This window comes from Orcinus orca, chromosome 17 (assembly GCF_937001465.1).
Source record: "Orcinus orca chromosome 17, mOrcOrc1.1, whole genome shotgun sequence".
In the NCBI taxonomy this organism is placed as follows: Eukaryota; Metazoa; Chordata; class Mammalia; order Artiodactyla; family Delphinidae; genus Orcinus; species Orcinus orca.
Genome location: NC_064575.1, coordinates 67266018 through 67290918, shown reverse-complemented (window position 1 = coordinate 67290918; position 24901 = coordinate 67266018). Strand labels below are relative to the sequence as shown.

The following is a 24901-nucleotide window of genomic DNA, read 5'->3' as shown; positions in this document are numbered from 1 at the left end:
GGTATTTCCTGCCCAAAGGAAAACTGCAAAATGGCATAATTTCCCACTTTTGTAAAAGGGTTCCCCCAAAAAAATGAGGTGAGGAAAATTAACAATACTCATAATAGCTAACGTTTATTGAGTAATAACAATGTTCTGGGTGCTGTACTGTTTTCATGTCTTAGGTTAGGCTCCCCCCAAAAGACTCAGAGATAAGGAATTTGTGTGAATGACTTATTAATTTGTGTTCCCAGGACAAACCAGGAAGGAAGTGGAGAGAGTAGGACAGGAAAGGGAAGAAGTCAAGTAAGAAATTTCAGGTATGCAATTTTCCCCTGGAGGAGCAAGGTCACTTCCAGTTGAGAATGACTAAGGTAAGCCACCAAAACACTGTGGTATTGGTAGCAAAATGGACACATAGACCAGTGGTATACAACAGAGTCCAGAAATATACCTATATGGTCAATTGATTTGCAATGAAGGGGGAAAGGTGATTCCATTGAGAACGATAGTCTTTTTAACAAATGACACTGGAATAATTGGCAGTCAATATGTAAAAAATAAATAAAAAATGAACTTCAGTTCATACCTCACATTATACACAAAAATATATTAACTAAAAATAGATCATGGGCCTAAGTGCAAAACTTAAAACTATGAGACTTCTAAAAGAAAACATAAGAGAAAATCTTTGGAACCATGGATTAGGCAGAGATTTCTTAGATATCACAAAAAATATAATCCATAGAAGGATAAATTGTTACATTGTACTTTATCAAAATTAAGAATGTCTGCCCTTTGAAAGACTTCCTAAGGAAAAATCAAGCCACAAACTGAGAAAATATTTGCAAATCTGATAAAGGACTTGTACCCACAAGATATACAGAACAGTCAAAATTCAACTATAAGAAAGCAAACAACCCAATAAAAATGGGAGAGTTTTGAAGATACGTACATGGCAAATACTTATGTTAAAATGTTTAACATCGTTAGTCTTTTGGTAAATGCAAATTAAAACCACAAAGAGCTATCACTTCAAATCTACTAGAATGGCTATAATAAAAATACAGACAATTACAAGTGTTGGTGAGGATGTGGAGAAAATGGAATCCTCTTCAGCTGATGGTGGGAATGTAAAATGGAACACCCACGTTGAAAACTAGTTTGTGCTTTCTTGAAAAGTTAAATATATATTTACCATATTACCCAGCAATTCCATACTGAGATATCTACTTAAAAACCAAAACAAAGGGCTTCCCTGGTGGCACAGTGGTTGAGAGTCCGCCTGCCGATGCAGGGGACATGGGTTCGTGACCCGGTCCGGGAAGATCCCACATGCCGCGGAGCGGCTGGGCCCGTGAGCCATGGCCGCTGAGCCTGCGCGTCCAGAGCCTGTGCTCTGCAATGGGAGAGGCCACAACAGTGAGAGGCCCGTGTACCGCAAAACAAAAACAAAAACAAAAGAAAGAAAAGAAACAAAACATATATCCACACAAAGACTTGTATACAAATGTTCATAGCAACATTATTCATAATTGCCCAAGAGTAGAAACAATCTAAATGTCCACCAACTGTGGAGTGGAGAAATAAAATGTGTTATAACCATGCAATGGGATACTATTCAGGACATAAAAGTAAGAAATTATGATTCACGCTACAACATGGATAAACCTCAAAATTTTTATGCTAATTAAAAGAAGCCAGACACAATGATCATGTATTATATGATTCCATCTATATGAAACCCCCCAAAAGGTAAATCTATGAAGAAAGAAAATATATTAGAGTTGACTATGACTGAGGGTAGGAATAGGGATTAACTGAAAATAGGCATAAGAGATTTTTTTTTGTGGGAGTTTGGGGAGAGTGATGGAAACATTCTAAAACTGGATTGTGGTAATGGTTGCATAACTCTGAAGATTTTCTACAAATCATTAAATTGCACACTTAAAAATGGTAAATGTTATGACATGTAAATTATGGCTCAGTGAAGCTGTTTTTTAAAAATAAGACCATATTGTCTTAATATATTTTTTCATGTATAGTTGATTTGCAATGTTGTGTTAATTTCTGCTGTACAGCTAAATGATTCTGTTGTACATATTTATATATTCTTTTCCATTATGGTTTATCATAGGATATTGAATATAGTTCTATGTGTTATACAGTAGGATCTTAATTAAACATTCTATATATAAAAGCTTACATCTGCTAACATCAACCTCCCACTCCATTCCTCCCCCAAACCCCTCCCCTTTGGCAACCACCAGTCTGTTCACTACGTCTGTGATTCTGTTTCTGTTTCATAGATAGGTTCATTTTTGTCATATTTTAGATTCCACATATAAGTGATATCATATGGCATTTGTCTTTCTCTTTCTGACTTACTTCACTTAGTATGATAATCTCCAGTTGCACCCAAGGTGCTGCAAATGGCATTATTTCATTCTTTTTTATGCCTGAGTAGTATTCCACTGTAAAAATGTACCACATCTTCTTTATCCATTCATCTATCAATGGACATTTAGGTTTTTCCATGTCTTGGCTATTGTGAAGGTGCTGCTATGAACATAGGGGTGCATATACCTTTTTGACTTACAGTTTTGTCTGGGTATATACCCAGGACTGGGATTCCTGGATCATATGGTAATTCTGGTTTTAGCTTTCTGAGGAATGTCCATACTGTTTTCCCTAGTGGCTACATCAACTTTCATTCCCACCAACAGTGTAGGAAGGTTCCCTTTTCTCCACACCCTCTCCAGCATTTGTTATTTGTAGACTTTTTAATCATGGCCATTCTGATCAGTGTGAGGTGATACCTCATTGTAGTTTTGATTTGCATTTTTCTAATAATTAGTGATGTTGAGCATCTTTTCATGTGCCTATTGGTCATGTGTATTTCTTTTGGAGAAATATTTATTTAGGTCTTCTGTCCATTTTTTGACTGGGTTGTTTGTTTTTTTGTTGTTGTTGAGTTATGTGAGCTGTTTGTATATTTTGGAAATTAAGCCTTTGTCGGTCACATCATTTGCAAATATTTTCTCCCATTCTGTAGTTTGTATTTTCATTTTGTTTTTGGTTTCCTAGGAAGATCATATTGTATGTACAATTTTGCATTCCACTTTTTTCACTAAAAACCATACCATAAATATTTGTTAATGTCATTAAAGACAATTCGAAAACATCTTTCTAATAACTACTTACTATTTCTTTATATGCACTTGCCCAAGATTTATTGAATAGTTTCCTGTAGATTGTCTATGATTTTTGAAAATACTGTTTTGTTTAACCTCTTTGTGCGCAGTAACTGTGTGACCTCAGACATGTTAACCTCTCTGAGCTTTAATTTTCTGATAGGAAAAAGGGCATAATTAACAGTTCCTATTTCTTAGGACAATATAGCTATCCCGGGCATTATATAAAATCAAGTGTGAAACACTTAGCATGGTAACGACAAAAGCCATCTAGATGTTAGCCATCATTATTGCCATCAGCAAACATTATAAAACTTTAAATTTATGATTATTCCTCAGAATAGAATAACAACAGTGAAATCTCAGGGCTCATTTTTTAAGAAAACACTGCTCTCTAGATTAGAAGTAGGAAAACCCATACTTGGCTCTTTCCCGCCCCCCTTCATGATACTGGGAACCCAAAATGATTCTTTGGATTCTTGCTCTGATGCTATGGACAGCTCTATGGCTCTACGTTTCTTATTTCTCCAACCACAACCCATCAGTCCCGTGATTTCTCTCCTAGTGGGGGATGGACTAGGTGGCCCTGGATAAAAATATTGAACAAAAATGACCATGGGTGACAATGAATTATATGCTTCCTCATAGGTAACATACTTGCCTTTTCATAAGGATCACTAGAGCCTAAATCTAGAGATGGAACATGGGGTCTTCAAGTTTCTCTAGTACAGTTGATGGGGAAAATTGTTGGTCACTGAGTGCTCAAATCACAAACCACTTTGCATGTGGTTGTCCTGCCCAAGTTCCTTAGTGTGGTGTGCAAGGACCTTAGTTATTTACCCACTATTTATTTCTTCAGCTTCATCTCTTCCTTCACTCTCCCTCCAATGTGATACTAAAATCATAATGTAGGTCTTGCCATTCCCCCCAATGTGCCACACTTTCTCTCCCACAAGGCTTTGTACATCATGTGTCCCTGCCTTGAACCCTCTGTACCTATCCCTACTCCCTTTATTTGACTAACTCCTACTTATAATGCTGGCATCATCTTAAAAACTACATCTTCGAGAGACCTTCAAGATGGCGGAGGAGTAAGACGTGGAGATCACCTTCCTCCCCACAAATACATCAAAAATACATCGACACGTGGAACAACTCCTACTGAACACCTACTGAACGCTGGCAGAAGACCTCAGACTTCCCAAAAGCTTTGTTTTTACCATTTGTCCTAGGGTTCTGTCTATTTATTTTTTTTAGTGTAGCTTTTAGCGCTTGTTACCATTGGTGGATTTGTTTTTAGGTTTGGTTGCTCTCTTTCTTTTTTTTATTACTTTTTTATTTAAAAATTTTTTTTTATTTTAACAACTTTATGTATTTTCTTTTCTTTCTTTCTTTCTTTCTTTCTTTTTCTCCCTTTTCTTCTGAGCTGTGTGGCTGAGAGGGTCCTGATGCTCCGGCTGGGTGTCAGGCCTGAGCCACTGAGGTGGTCATGAACCTAGGGGCAGGAAGGCAATAAAGATGCAGACCTACTAGAGAATGGACTTGAGGACACAGGGACAGGGAAGGGTAAGCTGGGACAAAGTGAGAGTAGCATTGACATATATACACTACCAAATGCAAAATAGATAGTTAGTGGGAAGCAGCCGCATAGCACAGGGAGATCAGCTCGGTGCTTTGTGACCACCTAGAGGGGTGGGATAGGGAGGGTGGGAGGGAGGGAGACTCTAAAGGGAGGAGATATGGGGATATATGTGTATGTATGGCTGATTCACTTTGTTATAAAGCAGAAGCTAACACACCATTGTAAAGCAGTTATACTGCATTAAAGATGTTAAAAAAAAAAAAACCCAAACACTACATCTTCTTGGAAGTTTTTCTGTTCCCAAGTCCAACTTTCATGCTCCATCTTTAAGCTCCCATGGCACCCTGTCATTACCCTTACTGGATTTGAATTACCTGTTTATTTGCCTTCTCCCTAATCACATTATGTGGCAGCCATGAGGTTGCGTCACTTTGATCTCCCTTCAAGAAAGAACTTGCTGTTTAACTGGGAGGAGTGCAGTTAGCTGACAGCCTCCAGCTGTTAATGCCTTCAAGATCTGCCCCAGCTTTCAAGCTGAGACCACGACCTTTTCTGGCAGCCCCAGCCAATGACTGAGCATAATAGCAGTACTAGGGCCCACTCGGAACTCCTTTAGCGGGAAATCTTTCAGTTGGCCAACTTGGTCAGATCTGCAGGGTGGTCTCAGGCGCTCTCTGCCTCCTCATACTTCTTCCCTCTTTCCCTTCACAGATGTCATATCTGCTTTTTGGGCTGAAGGATTTCCCTTCCCAATCCTGTTTCCTCACCCTTTAACTTTCATGGTGTTTCTCTCCAGTAAACCTCTCGCACTCCTAAATTTGCACTGCATCTGCTTTCTAGAGAACCTGACTAACACAGACTATGAGCTTTTTAAAGGGAAGGACCATATTCTTTGCAAACTGTATCTCTAGCTCCCAGGGCAAGTCACAATAGGATCTCAAAAACATGATCATGGAATAATTGAATGAATGACTGAACGAATGATTGCTCAAGATAATGGTTAACATTGAATGATGTCTTGATCTTATATAATTCACAGATGCCAGTCAACATTCAAGAACATTCTGATTTGAAGACTCCGTTTCATCCATGAAATGCATTGTAGGAATGACATAATTGTGCATTTTGAGGTGGGTATTTTCCAGTGGTTGGATTTATGCCAAATATATAATTTACCCCTTAAGAGAATCCCATGGGCTAATGTAGTTGAGTATGAATCATAATAGATATTTGGACTTGAAGTTACACAATAGCTATAAAATTATTGTTTACTATCAAAATAGCAAATTTTAAATATTACTGCTCATGCCTAGAAACCTTGTCTAAAGGTTGCTCTATAAAATAAAATCCGAAGGCATTAAAAGTTTTTCAAAACCTGGGCCTTCTTTATTTGGCACCTGTCACGCTACCATCTGCATGAAGGACCTAGTCCCCCAGTAGATTGTGAACTGCTTCTGGGCAAGCCTGCGGCGCACTTCTTTGTATCCAATCCCTCCCACCCTAACCTAACCCCTAGCATCTACTAGAGCTGCTTTGTACTGGAAAACAATGGATTTCAAATACCTCAATTGAAATGCAAGCTTCATCACTTACTAATTTTGACCTTCACCTTCTAAAACTCTTCGTTATTTTTCTGACCTTTAACTCCGTCTCATAAGAATTAGTGAGATTTGGAGATAATATTTCCTCTCTGCTCCTTTCTCTCTCTCTGCTCTCACTCTCTCCTTCCCCGCCCCCCATCTTCCTTCTTTCCTCTTTCGCTTCTTTGCTCACCCCTTCCTCTTCTGATTTTTCCTTCCTTCCTCCCTCCCTCCCTCCCTCCCTTCCTTCCTTCGTTCCTTCCTTCCTTCCTTCCCTCCTTCCTTTTATTCCCCAAACACTTATTAAATATCTACTATGCCGGTGCTTTGGAAGCAGTGGTGAATAAAGCAGAGAAGGCTTAAGGCTTATGTCCTCCTGGACCCTCACAGTGGGGGTGGAGGTTATCAAAAATAATTAACCAGGGACTTCCCTGGTGACGCAGTGGTTAAGAATCCACCTGCCAGTACCGGGGACACGAGTTCGAGCCCTGGTCCGGGAAGATCCCACATGCCGCAGAGCAACTAAGCCCATGTGCCACAACTACTGAGCCCGTGTGCCTAGAGCCCATGCTCCACAACAAGAGAAGCCACCACAATGGGAAGCCCGCTCACCACAACGAGGAGTAGCCCCCGCTTGCTGCAACTAGAGAAAGCCCATGTGCAGCAACGAAGACCCAACGCAGACAAAAATAAAAAAGTAAAATAAATAAATTTATAAAAAAGAAACAATAATAATTAACCAAGCGAAGGGGTGTGGTGGTCCACAAACTGCCTCCCTCCCCAAAGATGTCCATGTCAAATCCCTGGTGTCTGTGAATGTGACTTTATTTGGAAAAAAAAGGGTCTTCGCGGATGTGATTAGGCCGAGGATCTTGAAATGAAGAGACAACACGGGGTTATCTGGGTGGGCCCTGAATGGACGCTGCCAACAGTTTGGGCATCTGGCCTCCAGAACTGTGAGAACACATTTCTATTGTTTTCAGTCAGCAAGTTTGTGACAATTTTTTATATCAGTCACAGGAAACAAACACAAGGGGATATTTTTTATTTATTTTAATTATCTATTTTATTTTATTTACATCTTTATTGGAGTATAATTGCTTTACAATGGTGTGTTAGTTTCTGCTTTATAACAAAGTGAATCAGTTATACATATACATATGTTCCCATATCTCTTCCCTCTTGCGTCTCCCTCCCTCCCACCTCTCTAGGTGGTCACAAAGCACCGAGCTGATCTCCCTGTGCTATGCGGCTGCTTCCCACTAGCTATCTACCTTACGTTTGGTAGTGTATATATGTCCATGCCTCTCTCTCGCTTTGTCACAGCTCACCCTTCCCCCTCCCCGTGTCCTCAAGTCCGTTCTCTAGTAGGTCTGTGTCTTTATTCCCGTCTTACCCCTAGGTTCTTCATGACCTTTTTTTTCCTTAAATTCCATATATATGTGTTAGCATACGGTATTTGTCTTTCTCTTTCTGACTTACTTCACTCTGTATGACAGACTCTAGGTCTATCCACCTCATTACAAAAAAGGGGCTCTAATCTAGACCAGGGGAACTGGGAAATGGCTGTGCGTAGACCTTGGTCCTCCCCATGTTTCCTGTCTTCTGTCTCCTATAGCACTGCAGGATAGTGTCTCGTTTTCTAGACTCTACATCCTTTCCTCTCTGTTTGGCCCACTCTCACCTTTCCCCTGTCTGGGAAGTTGGAGATGAATTCTTATAGGTCTGATTTGGACCCTCGTTGCTATAGATTCTTTGAGGTCTATACTCCACATTTCTAGAAGTACACCACTGACCTCCATCAGCCTGGGCATTGACAGAGAGAAGGCACACTTTGCCAGCAGGCAGTACTTCCTAACATAGGACACTGTGATATGTCGTATAAAGGGCACAGGTGAGCATCACATTTTTGTTTCTATTTTTTATTCTATTTTTTGGCCGTACCGCACAGCATGCGGGATCCTAATTCCCCAACCAGGATTGAACCCGTGCTCCCTGCAGTGGAAGCACAGTGTCCCAACCACTGGACCTCCAGGGAAGTCCAAGTTCTACATTTTTATTCAGCTTCTGATACCAATCGATTGATCTTTGGTGAGACATTTAGGTTATTTATGCTTCAGTTTCCTTATGTGTGAAATGAGGGTTTGGGATGAGTTTAACCCTAAAGTTCTCTTCTGGCTTTAAAAATAATCTTCATCCCATAGTCAAATGTTTTTTTACTTTTGTGGAAAAAAAGATTTTATGCAAATTGACTTGGGATCCTATATAACTAATTCTGTAGATAAGAAGTTCTGAAAGAACATTATCTAAAAGGAAGAGGATTTGCAACCCTTAGGTACCGTGTGTCTGTTGGTTTTGCCCAGCCCAGGTAATTCCCCATATCAGATGTACAGGTAATCACAGGTCTTCAGCATGCTCCCAAAACATACAACTCAAGTCAATCTTTGGGAATTCGTTTTTTAAAAATGCCATGAGTTTCATAGTGTCATGTCTATGGGTAAGCTTAAACAAGTAGTATAAGGTAATTTATTCAACCAGAAGAGGTTCCCCATCATACTTCCTTAATAAGATTGGCAATAATCAGGTGCTGGTTGCCTGTAATAGATTATTCTTCATTCTAACAAATCTCTGGATCTGTGCTCTAGGCAGACCAAGTTGAAACATGCCTGTTCTTCCCTCACTCTCTTCTCTCTCTGTCTCTGCCCTACAAGCTATGTGACACTGGATAATATTAGTCACTTATATACATCAATAGGTATATTCATCAAGCAGCCCACTTCTTTGCCTGGCACTGTAGGAATCAGAAATGTACAAGACAGGAATGGTCCATGTCATCGAAGAACTTACCTGTGCAAAGGTAGCCAAGAATTCATGTCAGCAGTAAGGGGCAATATAGGAGTGACTGAATTTGTTGTAGAAACAGAGAGTAGGAAGCAAACACTCTGGTCTGGAATCCAGCCCATGGATGTAAGCTATCCAACTTACCATAGGGATCCTAGCACCTAGCACAGTTTATCCAATAAAGCAAGCACTCAATAGATATTAATTGAATGGATAGATGTATGGTCTTTAGTGGGCAGGGATGCTCAGGAGAAGGTTTCTAGAAGAGAAACTTGAGTTAGGATTTAAAGGATTGAGAGGCATCAGATGATATAAGGCAAGAGGAAACTTCTAGAGGAATATAAGCAAAGCTGCTAAAATAGACTCCGCATAGAGATAAAAGTAGGATTTAGATGCAAAATTAATGCTGAGGTTGATTCTTAAAAGGTTAATGTCCTTTCAGTTCATGGATTATCCGTTGTTGAATAGTCAGAGTCTGCTTCTAGCATTTGTTAATTTTGACAGTGGGAACAAGAGGTTCAAGGACCTGGAAGAGATGCACGGCCTCCCTCTGCGGCTGACCTGCAAAAGACTTTCCTAATTGGGTGCCAACATTTTCATGTGTTTCTTAAACTTTCAAATATGTAGTGGGAATCGTTAGTTGAGGGTACCAGATTAGTGTGGCTATCAGCTGCTTAGCCTAAAGAGGTATTGTTTCATGGTAAAAGGAGCTGGAGTTGTCATCCTACGACTTACGCCGTTGAGAATTGTCCCAGGGAGAGGCTATTGTCCAAAATTTTCTAGAAACTTCATAAAGGATGACCAGGACCATGTTCAGGACCATGACTCTTCCTAGCCCTCCTTTATTCTGCTCCTTGGGCTTGGTTCTCTACATCTGAATGTCCAAATCTGGTCTTTCTTGCTTGCTCACATCCTTAATAGTTTTCATGGAGTCAGGTAGCTTAGCAAAGACAAATTAACTATGAAGATACTCCATTTACGATCCGTATGGTTTCTATTACTCACTGAATCAGAACTAACGTTCTTACTCTACATCAAAACTATCACCAGACCTTTTTTTTTTTTCTTAGATTCCACATATATGTGTTAGCATACAGTATTTGTTTTTCTCTTTGTGACTTACTTCACTCTGTATGACAGACTCTAGGTCCATCCACCTCACTACAAATAACTCAATTTCGTTTCTTTTCGTGGCTGAGTAATATTCCATTGCATATATGTGCCACATCTTCTTTATCCATTCATCTGTTGATGGACACTTAGGTTGCTTCCATGTCCTGGCTATTGTAAATAGAGCTGCAATGAACATTTTGGTACATGACTCTTTTTGAATTATGGTTTAGTGGTAAGACGGGAATAAAGACACAGACCTACTAGAGAATGGACTTGAGGATATGGGGAGGGGGAAGGGTAAGCTGGGACAAAGTGAGAGAGTGGCATGGACATACATACACTACCAAACGTAAAATAGATAGCTAGTGGGAAGCAGCCGCATAACACAGGGAGATCAGCTCGGTGGTCTGTGACCACCTAGAGGGATGGGATAGGGAGGGTGGGAGGGAGGGAGATGCAAGAGGGAAGAGATATGGGAACATATGTATATGTATAACTGATTCACTTTGTTATAAAGCAGAAACTAACACACCACTGTAAAACAATCATACTCCAATAAAGCTGTTTAAAAAAAAAAAAGAAACTATCACCAGAGTTCTTTGGACCTCATTCCTGTCCCCTTAACCTACATCTCAGTTTCTGCACTTGTATATTTGCATAATGAAAAGTTAAATATCAGAGTGTCTATAGGGATGCAGTTTGGTCTGTAGAACATTGACTTCAAAGCTGAAGACCTTTGTTTGAGACTAGATTCTGTCACAGATGAGCTATCTGGCCCTCCCTTTTCTAAGCTTCCTTTTTCACCATGGTAAAATAGGAAGAATAATACTTAACTTGCTATCCTCACAGGATTATGGAGAAGAATCTAGTGGGATCGTGCATGGGACAGCCTTTGTAAAATGTAAGGTACGTAAAGATGTAGAGAAGTTGTTTTCATTTTTGAGTCTTCTCTCAGTATATGGCGGTCTCACATTACTAAGTATTTCTATTCCATTGTACAGATAGCTACTGAAATCCTAAGACTTTCATAAAACCTGAGTCAGGTAAGTGTTGATGACGTCTCTTGAATTTCACAATCTCAGAATTTGCTTCTATAGCTTCTTATCTTTTATGCCAATCTCTAAATGTCCTCTTGCCCCTGTGACTAACACTCTGGAGCGCTCAATTATATCTGTCGAATTAACGTATGAATGACTCAATGTCTATTAGTTAAAATAGTCTAGGCCATGCTTCGATAACAGATCAGCTCTGAAACCTCAGTAAGTTAGCCCAGTAAAACTTTATTTCTCACTCATGTTAAATCTGATACAGATCAGTGAGGCAGGGGGAGGCCTCCAGTGACTCAGAGGGTCAGAGTTTTTCTGCATTGGATCAAAACATGGTTTCCAAGATTGCGGCAGGGAAGGAAAAGAAAGATGGAGAAAGCTCAGAGGGTTTAACTGGCCTGGCCTAGACATGACAGATGTCATTTCCACTCACAGCCTATTGGCCAGAACTAATCATAGAGACCAACCAAACTGCAAAAGAGGCTACGGAATTCAGGGGAGCAAATTCTAAGTGCCAAATTATTTGCTGAGCGCTAACCTCTCTGCAGAACAATGCCCTCCATCTCAACAAGAGTCTTGCCCATTACATTTCAGATACTGTTCTGGGCACAAGGAAACAGCAGTACGTAAGACAGACAAATTCCCTGATTTCGGAGGGTAGGTTGAGGTGAAAGAGTGAAAACACTCTGGCTGCACTCTCATTTTACAGTATCATGTATTGATACTATCCTTCCACTTCAATTATTGTTTATTCTTCTACTTGTGCGATTTTCAAGGGTGTCTACGTTTTTGAAAGAATAGAACCAGGGCCATTCTGATAGCTCTGTGCTCTTCCCTAGGGAAATGAGACTTGCTTCTCTTGCTTCTGCTGGTCATGAGGTTCAAAAGCCCCTGTGGTTTCAGCTGGGTGGAGGGAAGGGGGAAGGAAAGCTTGGAAGCAGTGCCTTCCAGCTGGACTTGTTTAGATTGGCACAGTCTCTGTAAGCAGCCATGACTCCAGAGCTGCTGGAAAATGTGCTTATCGCCCTAGGGGGTTGAGCAGGAAGGGGAAGGTCCCAGCTGATAGAGCCTGAAAGAGAGGTAATGGAAACGGGCTTCAGCCTTTCTGTGGGTAAGCAGGAGAAAGATATGGGGTCCAGCTTCAGGGAATGAGCAAGCCGTGATATTATTTTCACTATCCTAGCCAGAGAGAAAGGAAAACTATTGTTAGTTTTCATTGGATGAATGGGAGAAATATGCAATTATGTTCCTTCTCTGCTAGTTTCTTGTGACGGTCCTTTCCTTCTATCACTGGAGTTCCCTTCAGCTTAAAGGAAATATTTTTTATCTACCAAAACCCTGACACCAATCTCTGGGCTGACTTCACCCAACATGATTTGTTCCTCTAATGCAGACTAGCATTTGTTGATTCTCTGCACTGCACCACTTACACTAGATATTGTTAGCATCCCTGTCTACCACCTCTATCTCCAGTTTACCTTCTGTCACATGGGCAGAAAGCTAAAAACGACATTCCCCAGTCTCTCCTTGTTGTTAAGTCTAGTTGCAATGTAGGATCCGTCAATGAGATGTACTCTCGTGAGATTAGAAAGTGGAAGGGAGAAGTACCGTCCTCTTCAGGGCTGACACTGGCTAATGCACACACGATCATCAAATGGGAGTTCGTGCAGGGACCAGGGAAGCTGGTCTGGGAATGAGATTTGAGGCTGTGGAGCAGCTGTGATGGTGAAAGTGCTCTCCTGCAGCTTCCTGAACTGGAGGTGGCAGCTGCAAGAGAAGCCTTGAAGCCTAGGGGTGGCCCCTGTTTTCAGTTCCTGCTGTCCTTCCTGCAATTTTGTACCCACTTATTTCCCTACTTTAAGTCCTATTCTGCTTGAAATACCTAGGGTGGTTTCTATTTCCTGCGCTTATTTCCTGACCTACGAGGTACTGCTATACACCATCTCACTTGGATATTCATTGACTATAGCCGGCCTAAGTCACTCATTTGCTATTGGGTAGTCAAGAAACACCTTCTAAGACCCATGTTCTTATCACCACTCCATGCTGCCTCCTTCCTTATCATTCAAGGCTCAACTTTCACCTCCATTCTCACCCTGTCTCTGATTCCTCCATTCCAAGGAGGTGTCTGTCCCATACCTCTTCTTGTTGATTCATTTTGCCTAATGTTGATACTTAACTTTCCTCTCTAATCTTCGTTCCACAAAAAGAAAAAAAAAAATTATCTCCAAGGGCAAGAGAAATGCTTTCTACTACTTCTGCAACTACCCCCATGTGTATTCTTTTTTTAACTTAAAAAAAATTTATAGAAGTATAGTCGATTTATTATGTTGTGTTAATTTCTGCTGTACAGAAAAATGTTATACATATATATATACATTCTTTTTCATATTCTTCTCCATTATGGTTTATCACAGGATATTGGACATAGTTCCCTGTGCTATACAGTAGGACCTTGTTTATCCATTCTCTATATAGTAGTTTGCATCTTCTATTCCCAAACTCCCAATACATCCCTCCTCCACCTCTCCTCTCCCTTCGAAACAAGTCTGTTCTCTATGTCTGTGAGTCTGTTTCTGTTTCCTAAGTAAGTTCATTTGTGTCAAATTTTAGATTCCACGTTTAAGTGATATCATATGGTATTTGTCTTTGTCTGTCTGACTTACTTCACTCAGTATGATAATCTCTAGTTCCATCTATGTTGCTGCAAATGGCATTATTTCATTCTTTTTATGGCTGAGTAATATTCCATTGAATATATGTAGCACATCTTGACTCATCTGTCATTGGGCATTTAGGTTGTTTCCATGTCTTGGCTATTGTAAATAGTGCTGCAATGAACACTGGGGTGCACGTATCTTTTCGAATTACAGTTTTGTCTGGATATATGCTCAGGAGTGGGATTGCTGGATCATATGGCAACTCTACTTTTAGTTTTTTTGAGGAATCTCCATACTGTTCTCCATAGTGGCTGTACCTATTTACATTCCCACTAACAGTGTAGGGGGTTCCCTTTTCTCCACACTCTCTCCAGCACTTGTTATTTGTAGACTTTTTAATGATGACCACTCTGACCAGTGTGAAGTGGTACCTCATTGTAGTTTTGATTCCCTCATGTGTATTCTTAATATTTGTTGGATGGCACTATGCTAGCTTGTAGAGCATAAGGACACAGCACAGAGGGAGAACCTCTGTTCTTCAATTTAAGCTGATACTTCTCCTACCACCTGCATAACCCAATGTCTATAGGGCAATGACAAGCATTACTAGAAGTGGGAATGCACGTTCTGGTGGAGGAAGAACACTTATTACCAAAGAAATGGAGGAGAAGAGGAGGCAGAAAGAAACTTGTCGAGGAATTTGTTCAAACCGGAAGCCCTGGGTTTTCTTCTTTGCTGACTGATCACACTTTTACTTTACATTTCACATCTCCTCAAGTCTCCTGCCATTATTTCACAGCAGGCATCAAAGTGACTCCCCCTCCCCCAATTTACATAGCTGCAGATGGGCTAGCAGAGCCAGATTCAGGAGCAAAGACATCAGCTGTGCATACCACCAGGTTTCCTCAAAGGGAAACCTCAAATTAACTTTCAAAGGTTAAAGGAAACTTGCCAGTCTGGAAGCTGCTGGAAAAATCCAACGCATACTTGATTTCTTTCCAATCTAAGGGGAGAGCCTAAAGGATGGAGAAGTTATACCTCATTGGATGGAGAACACCAGGGAAATCAGAACTCAATGGTGAGCATCTGGATTTGCAACCGGAAAAAGTTCTCTCGGTAGTAAAGTTCGGTCTTCCCCTTAAATTTCACCTTGTGACTTTCCCATTAGATCCGTTCCATAGGTTTGGTACTGGTTCCGGCCCTTCAGTTCCTGAGAACCGATGTGAGCATCAACAGAGAAGCCAGCTTCAGATTGAAAGGACTGGGCAGGTGAACAGAGTGGGGGTGGGGAGGGGGAGGGAAAGGAAGGAGGAGGAAGGAGGGTCCCGGGTACACATGGAGGAAGAAAGCAGAGACGAAGAACCTTCTTGCAATGGAAAGAAAGATCCTTGTCCAAGCTCCTTCAAGGCCCAACCTGACAAACTCTTATAATATTCACTGTTTAGATCTCTCACTTTGTACGGACCAGCTGGCAAGTCCTTTAGGATTGTTTGTAGTTTGTTCCTGTGTATACTTGATTTCACAATTAGACTGCCCGCTCCTCCAATCACTTCGCCGGTCGTTTCTGTGTGGTCTCTGGACCAGCAGCACCGTCACTGGGGGGCTTGTTGGAAATGCAGGATCTCAGGCCCCACTCTAACCATGCTGAATCAGAATCTGCACTTTAACAAGATCTCCATATGATTCGTGTGTCCGGTAAAGATTGAGAGGCAGGGCCCTGCGACTCCAGAAGTTAACAAGGAAATGAGAGTGACAGTGAGTGAGGGACTGAGCTTGCTCTCAGGACGTTGGTATAAAGGAATGTGCTCCACCTTGGGACACTGATGGAGGTTAAGCAATAAATAAGCTGTGGTGGGCTGTCACAAACTAGGAAAACCTGGTTATACTCTAAGCCAGTGGGTTCAGTTTAGTGTGTATCAGAATCACTTGGAAAGCTTGTTAAACCGTAGATTGCTGGATCCACCCCCTTCCAGAGTTTCTGATTCAATAGGTCAAGGGTGGGCCTGGGAATCTGCACATTCCTAGGTGTTGCTGGTGGTACTGATCCAGGGACAACACTTTGAGAACCACGTCCCTAAGCAATAAAGATATTCAGATAAAATAATCACCCTTCTACAAATTATTTGGGATCATTACGATCTCAAATCCCACACTGAGTTTGCCATGGGAGACCAGACCACTTTACAGTTACTTCCAGAAAGAAGCCCTCGTGGGAAAGCCCTGATGCATTTTGACCAGCTGTGTTGGGTTGCGAGCCAATTACGAGGAAAGCTAGAATGGTCCTGCTTTCCCAGCCGTGTTACCCAGCAAACCCAAAGACAGTACGTTAGTAAAGAAAATTGTACAGATGAGACCCAGAAGCTGCCGTTTCATTGGGGAAGGTTTTGTCTTTTCATTACAAGAGAAAGCTAACATTTCCCATCTCTCCCTTCTCCAGAAGTAGGCAAGCATAAAACCAAAGTCAATTTCTTACAATTTAGTAACCTCAGTACCAACCAATTATATTCTGGGACATGAGAAACAGCTGTTGTAACATTAGAGCTCCAACAGTTTCATCTCAGCTATTTAAAGGGATAAAAGAGCCAATATTTTCATTCCCTTATGATATTATCAAGACATGATAAACAGCCAGGACTGTAGTATTAATTACATTAATTTGGAGAGGAGAGAGACCACTTTAATTGCTCCAAGCTGGAGAATAATTTTTTATGGGCAGACATTCATTCCATAAATTCACATTAGAAAGGGTACTTTGTCTTTTTCTATCAGCAGCAAAATTTCTGGAGGCAAAAAGCAACGACCACCCCCTTTTAAGGTGGATTTCAATAGGAAAAAACATTCTCACTGTTGCCATGTGTCATTCTTTGAACCCTGACTTGTTGAGCTATTTGAAAGAAAGAAATACAGAAAGAAATACAGGTATTTGTCTTGAAATAATTTGTGATCTAAAAAAGGAAGTAGGTCTGTCGCAGCTAGATTTAAATACTTTCTCATATATGGAATGGATTTAGAGTGTCACCTCCCTCTCAGGGTCAAGAAGACCAAACGAATGATGTACATCAAAATGCTTTGTAAACTATAACATCTTACAAAAGCAGCAAAGGAAAGGGAAATATTCTTTACTGAGTGCTTTCTACATGGGGCACTTAGCTAGGTGCTTGACTTCTATGACCCTATTTTAATAGTCATAAGAAATCTTAGAAAGAGAAGTAAGAACATAAAAAAGAGAGAATGTAATAAATAGGTGATGAAAATGCCAATTTTGTCAAAGTGGAAATTATTCAGATAAAATTGTACAGTTCCAATTAATTAATGTAATGTATGCTATGCATGACAGGTAATCTCTCTCACCCCAAAATACATAATAAATACATACTGACCTGATAGGTGGTCACATTATGGAATCACCCAAACGTTAACTATAGTCTTGGTAATGAAAATATGTCTAAGTAAATCTATCCACTACAACTCCTAGGATTAAAAACTACATTTGGCTCCAATGGTTGTGATAGAAGGGGAGAATTTAGGGCGGTTCCAGAAAGTAGCCCTGAAGAGCTGTTGAATGTAGCAAGTGTTGGACTAGCCATTTGTAATTTGGGGCTCAGAGGATGCCATCCAGGTTTCTAGAAGTACCTGTTCTAGAAACTCACTATGAGCCCTGCTAACAGTATTGCATTTTTTTTTTTTTTTTTGCTGTACGCAGGCCTCTCACTGCTGTGGCCTCTCGCGTTGCGGAGCACAGCCTCCAGACGCGCAGGCTCAGAGGCCATGGCTCACGGGCCTAGCCACTCCTCGGCATGTGGGATCCTCCCGGACCGGGGCACGAACCCGTGTCCCCTGCATCGGCAGGCGGACTCTCAACCACTGCGCCACCAGGGAAGCCCAACTGTATTGCATTTTGCCAGGTTCCTCTGCCATTCCCTCAAGAGTTGGTATGGAGCAGTTGTAGGGAATGGGTCTTCAATCCTGTTAATGCTCTGGAAACTTTAGTTGAGGATAGGAGCAGTTCACACACAACTAATAATGTCACACTATGGAAGAAAGTATTCAAAGAAATCGAAAGAACGCTCTAGAATTGTGCATTCCCAGTTGCTGGAACCAGGGGCACTGCTATAAATGCGGAGCCTTCACCAGAGTATGAGAAACTCTGAATATTGCAAAGTTCTGAGCGACAGGGTCCCTTTTTATGTAGAAATATCTTCATAAGTTAAATGTCCAATAAGGGATTGCTTATGCAAAATGTGGAACAACTATATAAGCGAAAAAAAAAATGCAGTACAGCTGTATAGGTCAATATGGAAAAATGTGTGAAGTACAGTGTAGGAGAGAATTTCAATTGCAAAATAGTATTTTTCAATATGTTCTCACTTTTCTTTAAAAATGTGTTAATATGGGGCTTTCCTGGTGGCGCAGTGGTTGAGGGTCCGCCTGCCGATGCAGGGGACGTGGGTTCGTGCCCCGGTCCGGGAAGATCCCGCATGCCGCGGAGCGGCTGGGCCCGTGAGCCATGGCCGCTGAGCCTGTGTGTCCGGAGCCTGTGCTCCGCAACGGGAGAGGCCACAGCAGTGAGAGGCCCGCGTACTGCAAAAAAAAAAAAAAAAAGTGTTAATATGAATGGAAAAATGTTGGAAGTGTATGTAAGGAAATTTTAACACTGATGGTCACTTGATAATGGAATATCAGTTCATTTTTATCATCTTTTTGCTTATCCACACTTTCTGAATTTTCTACAATAATATATATCTTGTTTTATGATGTCCCAGAGAGTCAGTCATACGACTGTCATCCAAACTTGTTTGGGGTTTGTGGTGAACCCACTTTTTTTTTTAATTTATTTTTGAATTTTATTGTATTTATTTTTTATACAGCAGGGTCTTATTAGTTATCCATTTTATACATATTAGTGTATACATGACAGTCCCAATCTCCCAGTTCATCCCACCCCCACCCCGCCACTTTCCCCCCTTGGTGTCCATTAACCCACTTTTAAAAGCTTAATTTTCATAAGCACATAAACGACTGCAAAATAAACTATCTGTGGCCTATCCAATATCCCACCTTTCTTTCTTGTTAACACAATCCAAATTTTGTTTGTCTATTGAGCAGGGACATGCTAGGAAAAGGAGGCTCAGCTCTGTTGGATTATTCTTAGTCTAAGCTGCTGTGATGGTTACTTTTGTGTCAGCTTGACTGGGCCATGGGGTGCCCAGATATTTGGTTAAACTGGGTATGTCTATAAGGGTGTTTCTGAATGAGATTTAACACTTGAATCACTTGATTTAGTAAAGTAGATTGTCCTCCTCAGTGTGGTTGGGCCTCATCCAATCCAGTGATGGCCTGCCTAGATCAAAGGGGCGGAGTAAAAGAAAATCCTCTCTCTCTGCCTATTTTAGAGCTGGGACATTGGTCTTCCGCCTTCAGACTTAGACTTGGACTCAGACTGGATCTTATGCCATTAGCTCTCCTGGGCCTCCAGCTTGCTGACTGCAGACTCGGGATTTGTCAGCTTCCATAACCACGTGAGCCAATTCCTTACGATAAATCTCTTTATATATAAAAATATATATAATTATATACACATATATATTCTTTTTCTCTATTGATTCCGTTTCTCTGGAGAACCCAGACTAATACAGCCAGCCATGGTCATTGTATTCTCTTTTGCTGGTGATTGGTAGCATTGACCCACTTCTGGTCAATGAAATGTAAAGAGAATGCTGGGGAGGGGGTGTTCTGTGTAATTTTCCTCTTTAATAAGAGAGAGAGTGGCACAGACAGAAGCTGTTGTGGCTCCTCTTTCTTTCTGCTTTTGGTTGGGTTATGTGAGAACAAAATGCCTAGGGCTGGTGTAGCCATACTGTGGCATTATTGCAGACTTTACCGACACATTAAAGATGGCAAAATGGGAAGCTGGAGAAACCCTGGCTTTGTTTTTTTAAAATTGAGTTATAACTAACATACAGGATTCTATTAGTTTCAGGTGTACAACATAGTGACTTAATATTTTTATACATTATGAAATGATCACCACAATACTGACTATATTCCCTATGTGTACATTACATCCCCATGACTTATTTATTTTATTAACTGGAAGTCTGTACCTCTTAATCCCCTTCACCTCTTTCATCTGTCCCCCAACCTCCCTCCCCTGTGGCAACTACCAGTTTGTTCTCTGTATGTGTGATTCTATTTCTGTTTTGTTTTGTTTGTTTGTTTTGTTTTTTACATTCCACATGTAAGTGAAATCATATGGTATTTACTTTTCTCTGACGTTTTTCGCTCAGCATAATACCCTACAGGTCCTCACGTGTATATATATCTCATATATATATATATCACATCTTCTTTATCCATTCATCTATCAATAGACAAGCATTTCTTCCATAACTTGGCTATTGTAAATAGTGCTGCAGTTAGCATAGGGGTACATAAATCTTTCCAAATTAGTGTTTTCATTTTCTTCAAATAAATACCCAAGAAGTGAAATTGCTGGGTCATATGTTAGTTCTATTTTCAGATATTTGAGGAACCTCTATACTGTTTTCCATAGTGGCTGCACCAGTTTACATTTCAACCAACAGTGCACACGTGTTCCCTTTTCTCCACATCCTCACCAACACTTGTAGTTTCTTGTCTTTTTGATGATAGCTGTTCTGACAAGTGTGAGGTGATATTTCATTGTGGTTTTGATTTGTGTTTCCCTGATGATTAGTGGTGCTGAGCACCTTTTTTTCAAGTGCCGTTGGTCATTTGTATGTCTTCTTGGGAAAATGTCTCCAGATCTTCTGCCTATTTTTTACTCCAGTTGTTTGTTTTTGATATTGAGTTGTATGAGTTCTTAACATATTTTGGATATCAACACCTTATCAGATATATCGTTTGCAAATATTTTCTCCCATTCAGTACATTGCCTTTTCATTTTGTTGATAGTTTCCTTCACTGGGCAAAAGCTTTTTAGTTGGAAGTAGTCCTACTTATTTTTGTTTTTGTTGCTTTTGCCCTTGCTGTAGGAGACATATTCAAAAAAAATATTGTTAACACTGATGTCAAAGAGCATACTGCCTTTGTATTCTTCCAGGGGTTTTATGGTTTCACGTCTTACATTTAAGTCTTGAATCCATCTTGAAGTTATTTTTGTATATGGTGTAAGAAAGTGGCCCAATATCATTTTTTTGTATGTACCTGTCCAGTTTTCCCACCACAACTTATTGAAGGGACTATCTTTTCCCCATAGTATATTCTTGCCTCCTTTGTCATAAATTAACTGACCACAGGGGCATGGGTTTATTTCAGGGCTCTCTCTTCTGTTCCATTGAACTATGTGTCTGTTTTTGTGTCAGTGCTAAACTGTTTTGATTACTATAGCTTTGTAGTATAGTTTCAAGTCTGTGAGCATGATACCTCCAGTTTTTTTTCTTCTTTCTCAAGATTGCATTGGCTCTCTGGGGCCTTTTGTGGTTCTATATAAATTTTAGGATTATTTGTTCTGCTTTTGTGAAAAAAATGCTATTGGTATTTTGATAGGAATTGCACTGAATATGTAGATGGCTTTGAGTAGTATGGATGTTTTAACAATATCAATTATTCCAACCCATGAGCATGATATATCTTTCCATATATTTGTGTCATCTTCAATTTCTTTCCTCAAAGTCTTATAGTTTTCAGAGTACAGGTCTTTCACTGCCTTGGTTAAATTTATTCCTAGACATCTTATCCTTTTTGATAAAATTGTAGATGGGATTGTTGTCTTCATTTCTCTTTCTGATAGTCTGTAGTTAGCATACAGAAATGCAAAAGATTTCTTTATATTTATTTTGTGTCCTGCAACTTTACTGAGTTAATTTATTAGTTTGTTTTTTGATGGAGTCTTGAGTTTTGTACATACATTTTTTATGTATCCTTTGTAGGTTTTTGGTTTGTGGTTACCTTGAGGTTCATATATATCAACTGTATATATAGTCTTCAATTTTAAGCTGGTATTTGCTTAAGTTTGAAGACATTCTAAAAGCATTATATTTTTACTACCCCCTGCAATATTTCATGTTTTAGATGTCACATTTTATATTTTTTATTTTGTGTATCCCTTAATTACTTGTAGTTATAGTTGACTGTATTACTTTTGTCTTTTAACCTTCATACTAGGTTTTTAAGAAGCTGATCCACTACTTTCACTATATATTTGCCTTTACCAGTGAGATTTTTCCCTTTTGTATATTTCCTTATTTCTAGTTGTGGCCTTTTCTTTTCTACTCTTTAACATTTCTTATAAGGCCAGTTTAGTGGTGATGAACTCCTTTAGTTTTTGCTTCTCTGGGAAACTCTTGATCTCTCTTTCAATTCTGAATGATAACCTTACCTGATAGGGGATTGTAGGTTATAAGTTTTTTCCTTTTAATACTTTAAATATATGCTGCCACTCCCTCTGGCCTGTAAAGTTTCTGCTGAAAAATCAGCTGAAACTCCTATGGGGTTTCCTTTGTATGTGATTAGTTGTTTTTCTCCCCCTTCCCCCTGGATTCTTATTGATATTGCCGACCTGCTTCACCAACCAAAGCCAATTTCTAGACCCCTCATTAAGTGAGAAGCTAATGATAAGACATTTTACTTAAACCACTTTGAGTTTGAGTGTGCTGTCTCTTACATCAGAAACTAGCCAAAGAAAGAAAAAGTATAATCCCTCCCCTGCTATTATCATATTTTGTTAATCTGCTTTTTAAAGGTTGCTCTTTATAATCATTTCAGCCACAAAATTAGAAACTTTAAAAGATATATCATTTACTGTTTGCCTGTAGGTCACTGAAGTAGTCCCTGCAGGAGGACAAGAAATATATAGAAATGTAGATCCCTTCTGCCAGTGAAGTCATGTTCACATTGTTGGTGGCTAGACACATATCCGTAGTTGGAAGAGAAAGAGGAAGAGGAGATAAAGGCTCCCTTTTATTGGGTGATATCAATGCTGCTCACTCTCAGACTTCAGAGTTGTTGGAGGAAACAATCATACCAGGTTTTAAAGGGTAAAACTGGTTTTCTTTGGCGGTGTCGTTTTATAGTAAATTTCATCTTGTCATGTCTCCAACAAAAGAAACCTTTAAGAGGTTTAAAGTGGGAAATAGTTTATTGATGATATTGGCCGTGAAGCCAGGAGAAGCACACGTGTACCTACAGCCTTGTGCCTCGGCAGGTTGCCTCCAAGCCCCACCCCTTCAGGAGACTTGGGAAAGGGCCAGAAAGATGCCTGAGTTGCAGAACTTGATGTTGGCTGCTTGGTCATGGTGCTACTTCTTCACTGTAGGGACACTCATTCTGGGATAGTTAATGACCTCTCCCTAGAGCCAAATAAATTGAATACTTGGGTGAAGGGTTTAGTCTTGAAAATGAGACCTAGACAGTAGCAAACCTATTGAGAATAAGGCAAATGGGCTTACAGAAATAAGATAGCAATTCTAGACGTGTGCCTCCTTTTCCTGATTATAAGCAGCACTGAAAAGTGAATGAAAATCAACTTATTGTAACAAAAATCCCATTCTCCTATTGGCCTGTACCATTTCAAAGATGATTTATCAAGCTGACTTGATTTTCAAGATGTATTTGTTTCCAAACCTTTAACTTAAATTTTTTCTTTTTTCTTCCCAAACCTCTTGGTAAATGTACATTACATTGAATTAGGGATTCACTCACTCCTTCCTTCATTCATTCCACATGAATTTTATGAGCACTTAACAGTGTGTCAGGTACTGTGCTAGGTGTCCAGGAAACAGGTAAAAAATAGATCAGTCGTGTCCTTATGAAGTTAACAGTCCTTCTGAGACTTCTACTGTCTAAATCAACAGTTGAAATAAGATGAGAGCAGCATTACTACAGAGACATGGACAGGAATGTGTGATGTCAGATGAAATGATCAACTTCACATGGAGGGGATTCAATAAACAGCCTTTCGTTCAAAACAGATTCCTTCCACAGCATTAGTAAACATTGCTGAAGTGATCCATTTTTGGTCAGATTTCAGTAAATTAGTTGGTCTTAAAGCAAGACAGCAATAAACCATATATCTACTCCATTTTATTTTAATTAGTTTTTCTTGAGAATATGGCTTTATCCAGTTAGCCATTCGTTCAACAAAAGTTTTTTGCATTCAAGTACGTGCTGGGTATGCAGGGGAATTCTGGCTTCCAATGTGAGTAAAGGAAAGCAGAGGTAAGGTTTGGTTTGAAGGGAAGAGTGGGAACAATTGTGGGCCTAAGTCAACTCCATATTGGCGCCTAAGGGAATATTTAGGAGCCTGGGCCTCACATATTTAAAAATCAATTTCCCACCTCAGCTTAAAAGACCGACTGGTGCAAGTCACTTTCTTTTCAATTAAGGGGAGGATCTCAGTGCTGCATTCAAATCAGTAACTGGGCTTCCTCATAGAAGCAGCTCAATCAACTTAATATTAATGATCTGGTTCAAGGCCCTACTTCTGCTCACACACATATGTTACACACACATACGTGTAGTACATACAATACATTTATAGTTTTCTGGAAATTGATTTATGATTTGGACAGAAAGGACGGACGGCACTAACACCACGGATAACCCGCCTCCATTTTTTGTTTCTTTGTTTGTTTTTTTTTGTTTTGTTTTGCGGTAGGCGGGCCTCTCACTGCTGTGGCCTCTCCCGTTGCAGAGCACAGGCTCCAGACGCGCAGCCTCAGCGGCCATGGCTCACGGGCCCAGCCGCTCCGCGGCATGTGGGATCTTCCCAGACCGGGGCACGACCCCGCGTCCCCTGCATCGGCAGGCGGACTCTCAACCACTGCGCCACCAGGGAAGCCCCCGCCTCCATTTTAAAGAGACTTCTTCCCTGGCAATCTCAAGCATGTTACCCTGAGTTCCACCCTGAAAAAGACTGGTGTTGGAA

At 40.3% G+C, this 24901-nt stretch overlaps 1 long non-coding RNA gene across 1 annotated transcript; it reads left to right on the top strand.

Moving 5' to 3' along the window:
* The first annotated feature begins 238 nt into the window (after positions 1-238).
* On the top strand, positions 239-11333 carry LOC125961777 (uncharacterized). Its single transcript, XR_007472768.1, has 4 exons — positions 239-353; positions 5795-5885; positions 11139-11195; positions 11291-11333. It is a non-coding gene; the product is annotated as an uncharacterized LOC125961777 (long non-coding RNA).
* The last annotated feature ends 13568 nt before the right edge of the window (positions 11334-24901 follow it).